General features: G+C 39.5%; 1 protein-coding gene across 22 annotated transcripts in view; it reads left to right on the forward strand.

Moving 5' to 3' along the window:
- Positions 1–16,395, forward strand: part of LOC135323771 (uncharacterized) — a 148,686-nt gene that overhangs the window by 98,478 nt on the left and 33,813 nt on the right. For 2 of the 22 annotated variants that reach the window (XR_010385303.1, XR_010385306.1), the window contains exon 7: positions 1,628–1,730. The exons of the other annotated variants lie outside the window; for them this stretch is intronic. The gene's annotated coding sequence lies outside the window, so the exon portion shown is untranslated. The remainder of the gene's footprint in view (positions 1–1,627; positions 1,731–16,395) is intronic. 22 annotated transcript variants of the gene reach the window in all.

Consider the following 16,395-nt stretch of genomic DNA (forward strand, 5'->3'; position numbering starts at 1 on the left):
CAAAAGTGAAAAATTACGTAAGATATTAAAAAAGCCATAGCTGTCTGACTAAATAAACTAAAGGAACTTTTAATACAGCTGTGAAGCAGACACCTGGAGTTTCACATTTCTCATACCAGTGTAGTGTAACCATTGCCATTTCACAGAGATGCAAGGCAAAAGTATAGATTGTCCTCTACTGAAAAACAGACCACTGCATTTTATAAACATAGAAATAACCAAACATCTTTTGATTACATCCAGAAGAGGGCGGACATCTGGAGAGACTCGTGCTTGAAACTCTTCTGGGAAGGGAAAGATGTGTGGAAGGTACTATGTAAGGGTGTAAAGAAGAAGGCAAAGTAGCTTTGAGATAATGATGTTTCTTATATACCATGTGACTATGATACTCTTTGAATTTGAACCAAGCATATCCTCCTATTTTATTGGAAGTTGTAGAAAAGTCTTACATTCCTTTTGCACAGTGCCAAAGGTAACAGTGGCTTCAGTGCTAGACCCTTTCTTGGAGGTGGGGTCCATTTAAAATTGCCTGAAAAATCCTTAAGGAAATTGCAACACAAAATGCTTAATACAAGTGCTGAAACTACCTTCCTAAATTCCCAGAATTATGCAGTTCAGATTGGCTTGTTTTTCTGAAAGAAAAGTGATGTCCCACACAAGATGCCAGTCACAGGCCAAACTGTAAGGTCTTCGTTCACACAGACATCCGTCAGAGTTTGTGAAAGTTTTGCCTGTAAAACTTGTCCTCAGGATTTGATCTTAGATTCATATTTCATTGCAGAAATGCCAGGATATTCTTGTGCTGAAAATTTATCTCACTTCATTAGAATATCCTCAGGTTAGGATTTTTTGCTGAAAATTTGAAAGAGCATTATAGCGTGGTGTGAGTATAACGAACAACATCAAAAGAGAGATATAGAAAGATATGCTCTTTTCTGACTTAAAAGTTACTGCATGCTTGTGTTTAGCATCTCTGCAATTGATCTCTTGGCAAGAGCTGCATGTATTTTCTTAAAAGTATGGTCACGAGAACTATTTTGGACACGGTAAACAGTAATACGGTTTGAATTCGTACTTAATCTGTATCACAAGCATTTATTTTTGTCTAATGAACTCCTCCTCTAGTACCTCATTCCCTCATATCAGCAGGCTGATATGAGCAAGAAAGATAGCTGCACCAGTCCCTGGGAAAAAGCACTGGCTTGTATTCTTTTTCCTTACATTCCCATGCTCCCCAAACAAACAGCATTTCTACATTTCTGGCTTCTGGAATAGGTGTGGTCCTATGGGTATACTAGCCATACACAGATATAATCCAAGGTAGATTGTTATGCTCAGAGCTGAGAGGCTTAAAGTGCTGCACAGAGGTCATGTAGCTTTCTCTTTTAGCAGTGCTCTGAACCACAGATTTAAACAGAAAAGTCTTACTACAAGCATAGATGCTTAGCTTTTATCTTTCATGAGTTGGGGTTTCTCTTGCTTAGGCAGGAAGTCACTGATCACAAGGTAAGGGACTAGTAGTGTCCAACTGAGCAAGGAAAGGATGTGTTCTGGAATCAGAGAAGCTGCTGCATAGAGAGAAGTCTTTCTGTGAGCACGAAACTAACAAATCCTGGTTCTCTTACAGGTTTGCATCTAGTTATTCCTCTGCCTCTGCTGCAATAATCCCAAATCCCCCATGACCTCTTGTGTGAGCTTCCCTGAACAATTATCTCCATTTTTCTCTAAGAGTAAGTCAATCCATTGTGTTCCAGAGAAGCATTGCCATGTAGTACGCTAACATATTTTGTTTCAGGAAACCAAAAATGCACAGACCAAAATGAAGAGGAGCTCTATTGAGAGTGGTGACTACAGGTGAAATGCTTTGTCTCTGATGAGTCTTGGGCTGTGGCTATTCTGACCATTAGGCTGAGTTCAGAGTTGCCCTAAGCCCCAAAACAACAGCTGTGGATTGTCATAGCCTCTTCCCCCTGCATCAGCACTTCTGTCCAAATAAGTTAGAGAGTGAAGGAGGTACTGAGTAGGAAAAAAGTGCTCTGTGTTTATGTGTGTTGTTTAGGGCTGTAAGAGGGATTGGGGATGGGAGGTGAATTCCCCCTGGAGTTGGTATCTTTTATGCTGCTGAAAGGGTTTTAGGGAAGGTGTTTGAGGAGAAATGGCTGGGCTTTTTCTTTTATAAGCAACTGTCTTTGAGGAACAAAGCTGCCAGAACTGACAGAGTCCTCATTTATGTCTGAAATCATTGTGAGTGTGGAAGTAACACAGGTGAGTAGAGCTACTGTTCTTAAAATCTTGGTACCTAGAGAGGTGTCAGGTTGTTAAGAAAAAGGCTCACAGAGCATCAAAAGCTTTTCAAGCATCCCATGAAGCATAGGGGATGGAGTGAGGGTAAAATATCTTGTTTTCTTCAGAGATGCTTGATTGTGTGTGTGTGTATGTGTGCACATGTGCTGACAGTTACATTCAGTGCTTTCTTGTAGTGCTGGGTCTTTACATGGAAAAAGGTGTATCAAAAAAAACTCCCCCAGAGCTATCTGGAGGTGCTTGGATGTGAATGCAGAAGTGTATTAAACATCTCAAATGAGGCTTTTGAAAGTGTAAGATAAGTGTTTAACCTAAAAGAATATCTATCACTTCCAGTCTTAAACTTCCAGAAAATAGAACATTGCTGTCTCATGTGAGCTTGTCTGAGAGCTCTAGTCCTAAAGCTAAATTCAATGTAAAGAGATATTAAACTTAATACTTGGTTGTAGGAAGCTAACCGACATTTGGCCAAATAGATGTTAACTGAGAGACCAGAAGGGATAGTCACAATGCAAATTCTCTTCTTGTGTTGATTTCAAAAACAAAAAAGCTGATAGATGGGTGGTCTATTCTGGCTTTGTTTGTTTGTGTAGCCTTACGTTATTGTGTTATGTGTAGGGCAGAAGCTATTAAAAAAAAAAAAGCAGAAGCTCACTCATGGGTCCTGAATAAATAGGTCATACAAACAAGTTCATTACTGATTTACTGTAGGACTCAGTCTCCTGTAAATATTTTCTTAACTGTTTATGCCACATGGCTTTTCAGTTGAATCAATAATACATACAGAATGCAGCTTAGCCACGTCAAGAAATTGATTTGTACATGATGCATTCCCAATATACTGCAGTTCAAACCAAGTGGTGATAGGAAACATTCGGTTATGGTGAATTATGGAAGTGATTTGCACTAATATTGTTCTTTCCCTTTGGGTTATTTATAAAGGGTACAGTAGAAACAAACCATTTTGCTATAAAATAAAACATCTGATCTTAGTAGAAGTAAACTACCTGTTGATCATCCAAATGCTGTTACAGAGAGAATATAATTCTTATGGTAGTGATGTATAGGCAAAGCAGAGCTACAAGAATAACTTTACATAACATTCCTCTTTGGATGCAGCAGAGATCTTTGCCTGATAAGTTACTTGGAAAGATACAGTAAGTACAAATATTTTTGGAATACACAAGCCTGCAGTTTTGTTAGAATACTTTAACACTTACTATTGGTTTGTAGTGAGGGTAAAACTGGTGCATATATGCTATTTAAAACATAAAAGGAACTATGAATTTTGAAAATCAGCACTTGGATGTTCATTCTTCTATAGGAGGATAAAAGGTTGTAAGATACTCTGCTTAGTAGCTGCCTAGTTTTATCCCTAGGCATAGCTTGTTGCACTTGACTGAACCAGTGGCTGGGTTGGAGTCTGAAGTCTCTGTGAAAAAACCACAAAGAGTTGTCAGTCAGAGTTAACTAGTGATGGACTTGTGAGTCTCTTTGGTGGACAAAAGCTTCTTTAACACAGTTCTATAACTACATATGGTCTGGTGTACCTTTCCCATACGCTTCCGTGACAGGAGCATTTCAAGAGCTAAAGTCAAATGCATGTTTCCCTTGTTTGGTTGAGCGGGAATATGTTTTTGGTACTAGCACCATCAGTGAAGCCCATAGCTGTTTCAAGGCTGACTCGCCCAATGTCAGCATGAAATGAGAACATGTTATAGGAGGCTTGGACACATCACTTGTTACTGGATAGCGAGGCTCTCATGCACAGGTTCCCCTTGAAACTTTGCTTCTAGCACTGCTTTTCTGCTTGCTGCAAAGGAATTGGGACCAGAGAAGAGCATTGACTCTGGCTTCCCTGCTGTTTGTTCTATGTAATGGGCCTCACTTTTTCTCCTCTCACTCTTTACCACTCTTTTGCCATACTCTAATAGAAATTACTTCTCCTTCTCAAAGTCCGACTTCATTGTGTTTGCATAATGCACTCTGAGGTGTTGAGAATAACTTGCCAGTACAGCCATACTTTGCTAATGAGCTCTGGGAGCTGGCATCCACTTGGAGCCAGTAATAATATCTACAGGGGATGGGTATTATAACCTGATTGTTTTTGCTGTGTCAGTGGGCAGATGACATATGATCACATCAGAATTTTTGCTCCCTTCAGGGTTGCAACACTAAACCTTCATCCACATCAGTAGGTGGAGGCACAAGCATATTGAACAAGAGATAGTGCAGAGTCCGATCTAGAGGCCGTCCCCACAAGGCAGCATGTTGTAACTGTTCTCAAGGGAGGCTTCAGAGGCCCTGAAAAGCAAGAGGTTTGGGAACGTCTCAGGAACTATGAGCACTGTACTAAAGATTGTCCCTCAGAAGCAACTTCCTTTTCCAGTGTGCCCTGAAGAAATTTGTGGTGCCCCTTGGTCTTCTATCATAAAGTAGACTACAAGAGGAGAACTCTGCATTATCAGGAAAGGTTGCCTTGTTGCTTAAATCTTGATGAGGAGGTAGGACAAGCAATTCTGCATTCAAATTGCTGGTATACAAAATCTTTCAGTATAAAATCAAGCATTTCATTAAATGAAATTTCTGCCTGCCCATTAGTCTGAATATGCTCATAAGAGATCCAGATTGCATGGCTCACTTCTCTTCCAATAAACACCCTGCCTAAAAGTTCTTTTTTGTGGGCATCAATTTTACTGAAAGATTTCAAGAGAATATCTGTGTCTCAACAGAAGAAACTGAAGTAATAACTAGCAAAATTTAGCCACACGATAAAGCTGAGTTAAAAAAAAATAATTTGGTAAAGGTAGCAATTAGTCTTTGATAATAGGCATTCCATGGCTGCTTTAAAGTTCCTCTCGGATTTTTCGAAACACTGGTACCAGAACAGGTTTTACAATATCAGTGAATTTTTTTCAAACACTTCAGTCTTGTGAAAGTTTTCAAGCTGCCTGTGGGTTACCATAAGTGAATTAACATTAATTACCAGGAATGTTAGAGGCAGTCCTTTAGATTGCAGTCTCTCAGGATTTAATTTCCTTAAGCTGAATTCAGTCTCTGAAAAAAAAAATCCCATCTGCAGGAGTTTCTCCAAGCATTGCTTCTCCTCTGCATTTCTGAGGAGGAGCACACTCGAGTTGCTGTACAGCATGGTTCTCCTCTGTGTCTAGCACTCTGTCATGTGCCTGTAATTAAAAACAGCACTGTTATTCACTCTTAATATACCTGCGTATGAAAGCATCAACTTCTAGCCTGTATTCTATAGTAAATGAACAGTTTCTGATTGTTCATTAAAGATTTAGGAACAGAAGAGAGTGTTTAAAGACTGGAACAGAAATTTCTAAATTGGTAAGAATTCTGTCTACAGCAGTGGCAGTAGGAGATAAGATTTAGGGAGAGATCTGAAGTCTAGCCTTTATCTGTGGTCTGTGCCCTTATATTTCCACAGCACTCACAGGCATTGAGGTAGGGATGCTGAAGAGGATGTCCCCACTCTAAATCCTTTTATGTCTGGGTGAACCTGCTGTCCATAAGCTTGTCTGGCTCCTCTTTGAGCCTACAGACACTATTTGCTTCTGCAGCTTTTTGTGGCAACAAAATCTAGAAGTTCTCCGCTGTCTCCGTAAAGTACTTTCTTTTATGTGTTTCAAGCTGATCTCCTGTAAGTTTCAATGATTGTCCACAAGTTTTAGTATTGTCAGGTTTCCTGAACAGGAGTTCCACGTTCACCTTATCCACCAACTTCAGGATTTTGTAAGCCTTCACTGTGTCCCTCCCCACCTTCTTCCTCTCCAAACCAAAGAGCCTCAGTCTTTCTAGTCTCTCCTCATAAAGCAGCTGCTCCATCTTCTTAATCATTTTACTTGCCCTTCTCTGAACCTTTTCAAACTCCATTATGCCCTTCCTGAGACTAGGACTGCACACAGGACTCAGGATGTTGATGCAGAGAGGTGCCCCAAGACTTGTATATGTGGTTTCTCAGCGGCGTACGTGTTTTCTCAAATGATCTGAGCTGTGTGACGTTTGTAAGCAGTAGTGACATCTGATAAAACAGTAGTCTAGCCATCTAGTGAGCTAAATGCTCTTTTGGAGTGGAGGGGGAATAAAAGAAGTAATAATGATTTAAAATAAATGTCTTGCCATGTGAAGAAATCACTTTGATATTCTGCAAGAGTGTATTTCAGCTCATTAGCATTGCATTATGCAAGTACTTGCAAGCTAATCACTACAGCTGCTGTTCTGTTATTTATTCTTGTCACAGAGCAATTTTACTTTCAAAATGTTATTTTTATTATAAAAGGAAAATGTGCTTGAAGAGACTGCCAGTTTGGGGGGACATATAGCCTTGTGCAACCTGACAGAGAGAGACAGACAGACTGTCTAAGCCTGGAGATTGGATTCACAACACTGAAGTGTAAAATGTCTCTTTTTTTGCAGTGGCTTTTATTTACTGAAAAGAATAGTGCTATTAGGTTATGAGGCTGATTGCTAGTTTTTTTCCTGTTGGGTTCAGATTCTGCACATATCAACAAAGCCTTTTTACTTACACAGTAGAAAGATCAGACCTTTCCTGCAGTTTTCCTTCAGGTATGTGAATTATGTCTCAGACTGAACACCAATCCATCCTTGTTGCTAAGAGTAGATAGTTCTGTATCATTTGGAGGACTCCATTCCACACTCAACATGCATACATGCTTTTCTTTTCCTGTCTTATGTGGTTTTTTCTTTCTTTTTTTTTTTTTTTTAAGACATCACTAATTTTTTTTAATCCCTTGCCTCTTCTTAGATGTCAGAATAACCCTTGTGCTTTAGGATAATAGTGATGTGTCCCCTGCATTTAAAGTATTGTGTATGCACACACACACGTGCCAAAAAAAAAAACAAAAAAAAAAACACTTCAATGTCTAGCTGCGACTGACTCTAGGTTATGCTTTCAGCAATAGTCCATTCAGTCATACTGCAAGGGTGTAATATCCAGGGGAGGTCCAAAGTATGTAGTAGGAAGTGCTGGTATGAAATTAGGAGCACAGGCTAAACATCAAATTTGGAGTGAGATGCACTTGGCTGTTAAGGACAGAAGCCCCAGACTGTTGAACACTTTAAAATATCTTGAAAAGTGTGCCCTGTTGGAGGCGTCCTGCCCTGGCACCGTGGAAGTCAAAGGGTGGATTTGCTCTTCGCCATTTCTGTGTCTGGTATCTTCTTGTCCTTTAGGGGTAAATGATAAAGAGGCTTTGGGGAAAGGCTAAAAAGAAGTGCAAATGATCGTGTTTAAAGCAATATTCTAAATGCATTTCATGTCATACTTGTCTTCCAGGACCTGAGCCCTGTATTGTATAACAATAATAGGAATGGTGGAAGTGTAAAAAGTTGGGACTCCCTGCCAAAGTTACAACTTGTCTTTACTACTAAAAAAGGCAGTAAACTGGGAGGGTATATGAAAGGAAGATTTGCTCTGCACTTTCCCTGTTTCTTGCACTATTTTCCTACACATCTTCTGGTCACTGTTGGAGACAGAGCTCCAGGCCAGAACTACCTTTGGACTGGGCCGGTGTGTAGGTGCTTATATATGTTAAGTTTTTCTGTAGTAAAAGGCATAGTTCTCTGTGTGAGAAGTATTCTAAGGCAAAAACTGAATGAAGGCACAACTTTTCAGTTTTACCATGAGGAAGACTGGGCATGGAGTCAACCCTGGTAGGATTTTAGCACTCATGGCACCAGATTTTTCTTCTGGTTATACAGAAGTTGTCTTGTTCTCACAGTGGTTTCCACTTCTGCATTGCTGGGTAAATCTTCTCAAGGTCTGCAAAATTAAAATCCCCCAGCCTTCATCAGCAGTAAAGTGAAGCTCTCAACTGACTCGCTTTTACATCTCCTGTGCTTGCCTGCCTTGTGCTCTAATGTCGAAACATAGGTATTAGCAGGAAGGGTTGGTGAGAAGGACTAGGGAATACAAAGCTTTCAGGAGAAATGGTGAAGCTGTAGCAGATGGTGAGGGGCACAGCAGAGTATGAGGTGAAATAGAGGTGAGAGGCCTGCTGAGAGGGAGAGAGAAGTGAAATACTCAAAGTATTGTGCAGGGAGAAATTAAGAGTCTGCATATGTTCAATTGTATCACTGTATGCTGCAGAAGTCTACCTAAATGACAGTATTTTCAGAGGGCTGGCAGGAAAAGAGAGACTCTGGGGGGAAAATACCTTTTTTGGTCGAATCGGACGGGATAATGGGATAAGCCTTGAAAACGGGAATGGTTCTGCTTTTCAGGGACATGGTAACACCCCACCCCCCAAAAAAGGAGGAGGAAAAAAAAAAAGTACAATGAAGAGGCTCAGTGACACTATCGGTGACTTGCAGTCACTAAAACCTGAAAACCTTCTCTGCGTAAGGCAACCACACAAATCAAAATGCAGGTTAAAAACATGTAGCTTTAGTATTATTCAGAAATGTTCTTTGCATGCACAGGAGTAATCCAAACCAATTTGGGTTAGAAGAAAGCAGGGTTTACTCCAGGACACAATGTGCAGCATTTGCAGATCATTGGACAGCTCAGTCTAGTACAGATCATGCCTTTTTATGGGGACATTCCAGCTCCAAAGAAAGCAAATTCTTCTGAAACACATTGTCTTAGTTAAACTTTTAATATGTTTTGATATTGCTAGCAGTGGCTTTACATAATGCAGCCATGCAGTGCTCAGCAAACAAGAACTTATTCTATACATTATTAAAGAATAGGAAACTCTACAGAAGATGTGAATATACTACCACTGTGAGATTTGCGCTGTTTTTTTAGACCTGAAATCAACGAGTTAATTGTTTTGCAGGGGATGAATAGCAACCAAGAAAGAAGACATCATCTGGGTCTTCCTAGTATGTCCATGATGAGACAAGTGGTGCACTGAGTTCATTAGAGCTTGCAACTCCTTCTTGTCACTTCCCAAAATTCCTTTACAATTGCATTTATTTAGCCTTCTGTTAAGTACTTATTAAAGAAATCAACATGCAGGTTTCATGATTTTTTTTTCAGTATATAATACTGTAAAAATCCTTGAAAAATATCTATGGGATCATATTTTGCCCAAATCAAGAAAAGTAGATTGCCTCTCTATTCCACAGTGATTTCTGTTCACTGTTTGATACCTGCCTGAAGAAAAGCTGCTGTCAACCTGATCCACATAAAGTTGTTGTGAGGAACTGATACAGCTTACATCACTTTGCACATTAAGTGGTGGTAATATAAATTTGCTGTCACAGGAGTCTTGGAAAGTTGAATTAGGAAATGTCCAAATGCAAAGAACTAAACCTGTGTTGTTGTTACTTATATTTCAGTGCAATTTGTTTGGTTAGCCAGAATGGGATTCTCTGAGCATGACTCAGTTTAAAAGAAAATAAATTTATCAAATGTAGGCTTCTCAAAAGCAGCCATCGGTTTCAGATTTTATTCCATGTTAGAGAACAAACTGAGAAGTCAGAATAAGCAGCATGGAGCAAAGTGGCAGTTTTTGGATAGAGCCAAATCCAAGGACAGGGACTACAAGAAACGGCAGAAGAGATGGTTTAGCTGAACCTTTGTTTAACAATCCCTAGTTAAAAGACGTCAGGGAGAAAATCCACTTGGACAAAAGCAAGACATGGAGGATCTCTTCATCTGAAGAAAGAGCCTGGAAACAATCAGGAGAGCACATGTGAATGATGCCAAGTGGGCAAAAGGATAACTACTGGTCTGCAAAATGGGATGTTGTCTCAGCACAACACATGATCTTTCCATTTGTAAATATTGTGATAAAGAGGGCTCTGAAGCAGGGCACTGAACTTGCAGGGATGCTCTTCCCATGCAAGCGAAACAGCATAGGAAAGAGCAGAGAAAAACTTGTTTGTACTGCACAAAAGTGAAAGCTGCCTCATGGTCAATGAGAAGCAGGTGTCAGCTTCTCAATAGCATGTGGGAGTTGGTAACCTATGTGAGGATAGATCATAAATAACCTTGGGAAGAGTGATTTTATTTTGTTTTTTGCTCTTTGAAAAAAGGAAGGGGGTGTCAGTACACAGCTGCAAAGAGTGATGACAGTACACCAAGAAAATTATCCAGTGTGCTTCATGTTAAGTCTCCATCCTGACTGTCACAGCTGTTTCATATGTGGCAGTCTTCGCACATGTCATTAGCCTGCTGCTTGTTCCTTCTCGCAGGACATGCCACTCAAGTGGTGAGGAGGTGCTCCTGTACCTCTCCACTGGCATCTGGATGGAGCTAGGTTAGTTGTGGAAAAAAGATGGTCCATCCTGTGATTGTTACGTAGAAAAAATTGCAGATAATCAATATTGCTGAAGGCTAATGCCTCACTTCCTCTTCTTTCTTGCATCCTGAAAGATCATGAAGTACAGTCAATGACTAGACATGGACATGCAGCTGCCTTGTAGGGAGTGTCATGCCTGGCTTTTACATGAATGCCCAGTATCTACAGTGTTGAAAGCTTGGCTCCGCATGGGTTCCTGCCATTCTTGCTGTGTCTCTTGGCACCATTCTCTTTGCTCTGTTGTGATCCATTTGAAGCACTGAATCACATTACATTTTAAAACTATTCTTCATTATGCAGAAAGGGAATGTTGGTATTTTGGGTTTTTCTCTTCTTACTATTCTCTCCAGGTCATGCAAATACAATTTTAAGAATTTTACATTGTGTTTGTCATTCCACAAGCCTTTCCAAAATTTGTATCATTCCAAATATAAGCTGTCAGATGGCTAAAGTCATTCTGCTAGGAAATTTACCTAGGAATTATATGTGTTACTATATTAAGAGCAGAACTCAAACTTATGAATCTTATGTGGTACATAAGCTTAATTTTTTGTACATAAGCTTAATTTAAGGGAACAGAAGGCCCTTTTGATTCTGCTATTAAAAAAATGTTATTTTTCACAAAGCAGAGAGAGTTCTGAGAACCCATGAGATAGGGCTTATGGGTACCATTCAAATTTTCAGAAACATTGTGTGGTATCCCTAAAAATTATAGGAACTATTTCTCTATGAGAAAGGTGGTGACATTAAATCAGGAGTGGAATAAACTTGCCATAGCTAACTGCAGTGCATGCTCAGCAATAGTTTGTTATTACACCAAGCAACAGGCAGGTATTAACTTTGCCGTTTTCTAGCAGCCAGGCACGATGAATTGCAGCTTCTAGACATAAGAACTCTTTTTGTAGAAGCTGGAAGTACTGTCAGAAATCGGACTTCTAAAATGTTATTGTATGTTATCTAGCCATCTCAGCTTCTGTGGGTTTTCAGCCTGGTTGCCATTTCTGTGCCTGGACTATCATATTGATTGATGTAGTTCAGCCTCAGTGATCTGTGTTCAGAACGCAGCTAGTAAGGAATGCTGGAGGTCCAGGGTTGCTTACAGGAGGTTAAAAGGGTGCCTGCTATGTTCTTCAGCTCTGATCTTGATTTTATGCATGCAGTTCTTTTGTGGACATCTTACAAACTTACACAAACTTTATGCAAACCGTAAACTTGTGTGGGCATCTTACAAGTCTCTTGTAAACCTTATGGTTGAAGTGAAAAGTGGTGTGTGCGCTCTTTCCTTTCTTTTTGCAGAAATATGTGGTTTTTGTTTACATATGGCCTATCAGTTCTTTAGTCACTTGAACTTTTTCAAAAGAATACAGCACAGTTCACAGTCATTTTGGAATGGAACTGTGTTTTTGTGAGAGTGCTTCTAAAAAGGAAAGAGTATAAATTGCCTTCTGTTTGCATGAGGCAGTGGAGAATAGGGAGATACTGAACTGGAGTGCATCATCCAGAGTCTTTGAGGATGTTTGTAAATCTCAGCTCCTAGATTCTTAAAGGCATTCTCTAGGTAAGGCAGAAAGAGAAAGGTGCAGGGCCATGTTCTCACAAGGTGGAAAGTACTATTACTTAGCTGAAGGTTAACTTAATTAAGCAAAGGGAAAGGCAGTGCATGTGAGGACTCTGCCCAGTGCTGGAGTAGAAGTGAATTGTTAACCTTTATTTTTAAATGTCTCCATTTCTCTTAGAATGATATTTAACATTGTAATGCCTTTAAATGTCCAGCATGTAAGTTACTAGCATTTACACAGTGCATTGATGAGAGACCATGAACTGAGTTCTGCCCTGACAGGCAAAGAAAGTATATTTTTATGAGATGATTGACAGCAAGTTGTCCCATCCCGCTAAGTTTCTTCTGGGACCTGGTCAAGATTGAGTTCCTCAAAGCCTCCAGCCCCCTTAAAAATTTTAACCTGCTAGCTGGGAACAAGAAAATTTCTCTTTCCCAGTATTCTCCTTTTCACATTCCCCTTATTGCAAAGAAGACTTGAGTGCAAAGAAGAAAAACCCAAACCAAAGCAAGAACAACAAAAAAAAAAACACAACCTTCATTCCAGAGTCAAATTTGCAATGAGAATCTTTGAGTCTATTTTTGTCCAGTTCCACTTGGACACAACTCAAGAATTTGATTTTTTTTCTTTTTTTTTTGCATTGCTTTAACTTTTTTACTTTGTACTTTAGCTGACTCTGAAAGCACAGCCTCCAACCGCTGCTGAACCACAAAATTCAATTAAAACACAGGGAGTAAACAAGGAGAAGAAATCAATGGGTTCTGTGGATTACTATGTCAGCTGCTGTTCCCATGATCGTGTTATCTTATCCTGCACCACTGGAAGATCTGTTGGGAGGTGGAGTCACTTTAACATTGGATCAGACTACTGTGTCCTCTCAACAAGTAGTAGAAAATTAGATCAATAGCATGAGCCCATTCTTTGCTAAGCAGCTGGATTCCTGAATTAATCTGTAGTATGGAAACTAAGCTGTTTTTTAATCTTCTGCTGTCCCACTATGAAGTTAAACAGCAATGCCTGAAACCAGCATAAATCAGTGCAGATGCTGGCCTTTATAGGCATTTTAGTTTACTGCTGTTATATGTATCTAGCAACTAAGTCAGACATTTGCAACGAAAATTTTATCAGCCTTAGAATTACCTTTGTGTCTAGTGAAGAAGAAAATCTCAGGCAGGAGAGAGATTTTTCCTAAAATCGGTGTTTACTTTTTCATTCTTCCTTGTCTCTATCGTATAGTGTCACTTTTCCAGGTAAAGTGTAATAGCAGCACTTCTCCTGAAGTTTCGTATCAAGGCTCTTAGAGAGCAGTGGCAGTCAATAGAAAGAAGTGAATATGTTTTTGAGCTAGTGTGAGCTGTTTTAAGAATTGCCTACTGGTATAGGGATTTATTTATTTATTTTTCAATTTAAATAGATTGACAGTCTTCATTCTGAAACTATAGGAAGGCAATGAGAAAAATGTGCCTTCCCCCTTGCCCTTGTATTCACTAATTGTACTACATTGGTTTACTGATGGAAAACAAATTATATAAACCTGTATGGATGGTTCTGAATCACCGAATAGCCAGAATGCTGCAGGTGAAAGGGATTGTTGGTGACTGCATTCAAAAAAGTTGTTGTTACGCATCTGTACTGTGCTGCACAGCCACAGGCTTCGTGTGTCTTTGGTAGTAAATAAACTGAAACATTTCACTCTAGAAAATGCAGCTCAGCAATTTCATGGACCTGGAATAAGTGTTTTATCATAGTATCTGTTTTCCATTTATACAATGCTAGTTCCACTCCTTTATCCCCTGCTTTAAACTTCATCTGTTTGAAAGTTTGGTGTTTTTAACTGGGTTCAAGTGATACGTACCAATCTTCTGATCCTGAAGTGGGAGCTGTAAGATATTTGGGATGTGAGATGGGCTGCAACATGATATAGTGGTGTACTTCATTCATGGACTCTCTCGTGTGCTCAGAAAGCACAGCAAAGAAAGTAGTATCAGTGTCTATTTAGAGAAACAGACACAATGAAGGTTTGATGCTGTAGGTAGTTTCAATGGCTTCCTGACCATTTATCATAACAGTACATTGGCTCTTTTTGGCAGCCGCAAGCAATCCTAAACTTGTCATCTTTTCTGCACTTCTTACAATATATTTATTTTTGTAGGGAAGAGAGGGAGATGGAAAATCCTTGATGCAGTAGCCACAGAAGCTGATCCACCACTGAGCAGGCACATGGCCAACTGAATGCATGGGCATATTCGCAGACAGCCAAAAGGACAGATGTATCAAGTCAGATTTATGGGGTCAGTTTTCCCAGCCAATAACATCCAGATTGCTGTCTGCCCTGTTATAACCTCCTTGTGTTTAAATGGATGTGAAACAGATAATCCAGCCTTTGGTGGGAGCAACACTGATAAAACACAAATATTATTTTTGTAGCCACATAAGATTATTTCTCCAGTTCAGCAGAAAGTATTGGCTGGAAGATTGTTAAAGAGGTCATAGTATTTTTGTACTGGCTGTTTGTGAATAAAAATTTTCTTAGTCCAGGAGAAGGGATAGAGTGCACTTGCTTAGTAGGCTATAGCAGGAAGGATATTTACATCTTGCTGTAATGCAGCGATAGCAGGTACGTCCTGAGCAGCTGCGTGTAAATCACATCTGCTCTTCAAAATGGGCCAATTCTGTGTTTGATTACAGCTTTGTGAGCAGTATGGACAAAAGGCCAACTCTAGTATTACGGTGCATGGTACAGTGGAAGAGTAAACAAATTATTTGTAATCTAGGCTGCTGCTCTACTCACAAGTGGAAATGACTCTGTCGTGCTGGGTTTTTTGAGTCTTGTAAGTGTGAAATTCCATAAAGGATTATGAGATCACTGGACTCAAATGGCCTTGGCCTTATTTCAACAATATAAGAATAAAAAGAGTACAAAAAATGGTCCTGAGCCCTAGAACAGGCTGGTGTTCCCTCCAGATGCACGTCCGAAGGTTCCCACTGCATCACCCTGTGATGGGGACAGCACAGGAAAGGGAGGATGTAATTCGCTACAAGCACACTGCTGAAACATTATGGGAATGTAGGGTGGTGTGTGTTCAGCCACAGCGCACAATGCTAGGCCAGGAAATGCCAGTTTCATGGAAAAAGGGCATGTTCACACAGGTCTACATAAATTCCTAACCCTAACCTTGAAGGACCAGCTGTAGCTGTTTAAGAGACTGTTCTGTAGAATGGGGCAATATTTTGAGGAATTTTCATTCTATCATGTATAATTGAGCGTGTTGTTTTTCCATGCCTAAAAAAATTAAATACAAATACAGTTCTAGAGCACCATCCCATTATGATGATGCTATACCGGTTATCTCCAGTATAGCCATCTGAAACATAAAGGAACAAATGCAACTTTATTTTCAGTAAAAAGCAGTTTTCTGTTCCATAAAACTCTCTCTCTCTCAGCAAACAAACCTAAACTCTTTTAATATTGTTGCTTGAATCTTTATTTACTTATTCTATGGGAAAAATGCAAATTAAGATATGAACTTTATATGCAAGACACTTTAAGAAGATACTGAAATTGAATAGTAAAAATAACTTTCTGGTGGGAATATATTAAATAACATTGAACATAAAGGCTCATTGGCAGTGTCAATTGCCAGCTGCAAAAACATACAGTATTAGGATGGGAAACATACTAGGAAGAAGCAGGCACTTGGGAAGACTATAGTAGTAAAAATGCTATTTTTATTTAAAGGGCTATACAGTCAAAGTTCATATTCCTGTGTTTTTTAAAGATTTGGATTTCAGTGACATTGAAATTTTGGACCAAAATGTATCCCTGGAATTGTATTGTCCTTCTTTGGATCAAATAAGAAACTAATCCATCATATAAACTCTTATTCTTGTTGTTACAGACTTTATAAGCTACTTTTTTTCCCCCTTGTTTTTCATTTTGCATTGTAAATTGAAGGAAGTGGTAACTACTGCCTGCAGAAAGTGGCAGGTTATGTCGATTGTTAGAGGCAGTAGGCCAAACTGGAAATTATTATGGAAGGGAAAGAGCATAGACAGATATTCAGAGTAAGTATTTAGAATGCAGTGCAACAGTTTCAATAAGACAAACTATTTTCGACTTTTATTGATGAACTTTAGCTAGAGGCTGAGTTGCTGGCATCCTGGAAGAGAACAGGGAACAAATCTCATGCAGTTGGGAAAAGAATCTGTGCCAGATTCTGCATGAGAAGGTGTTTGCACTG

This window comes from Dromaius novaehollandiae, chromosome 27 (assembly GCF_036370855.1).
Source record: "Dromaius novaehollandiae isolate bDroNov1 chromosome 27, bDroNov1.hap1, whole genome shotgun sequence".
Lineage (NCBI taxonomy): Eukaryota > Metazoa > Chordata > Aves > Casuariiformes > Dromaiidae > Dromaius > Dromaius novaehollandiae.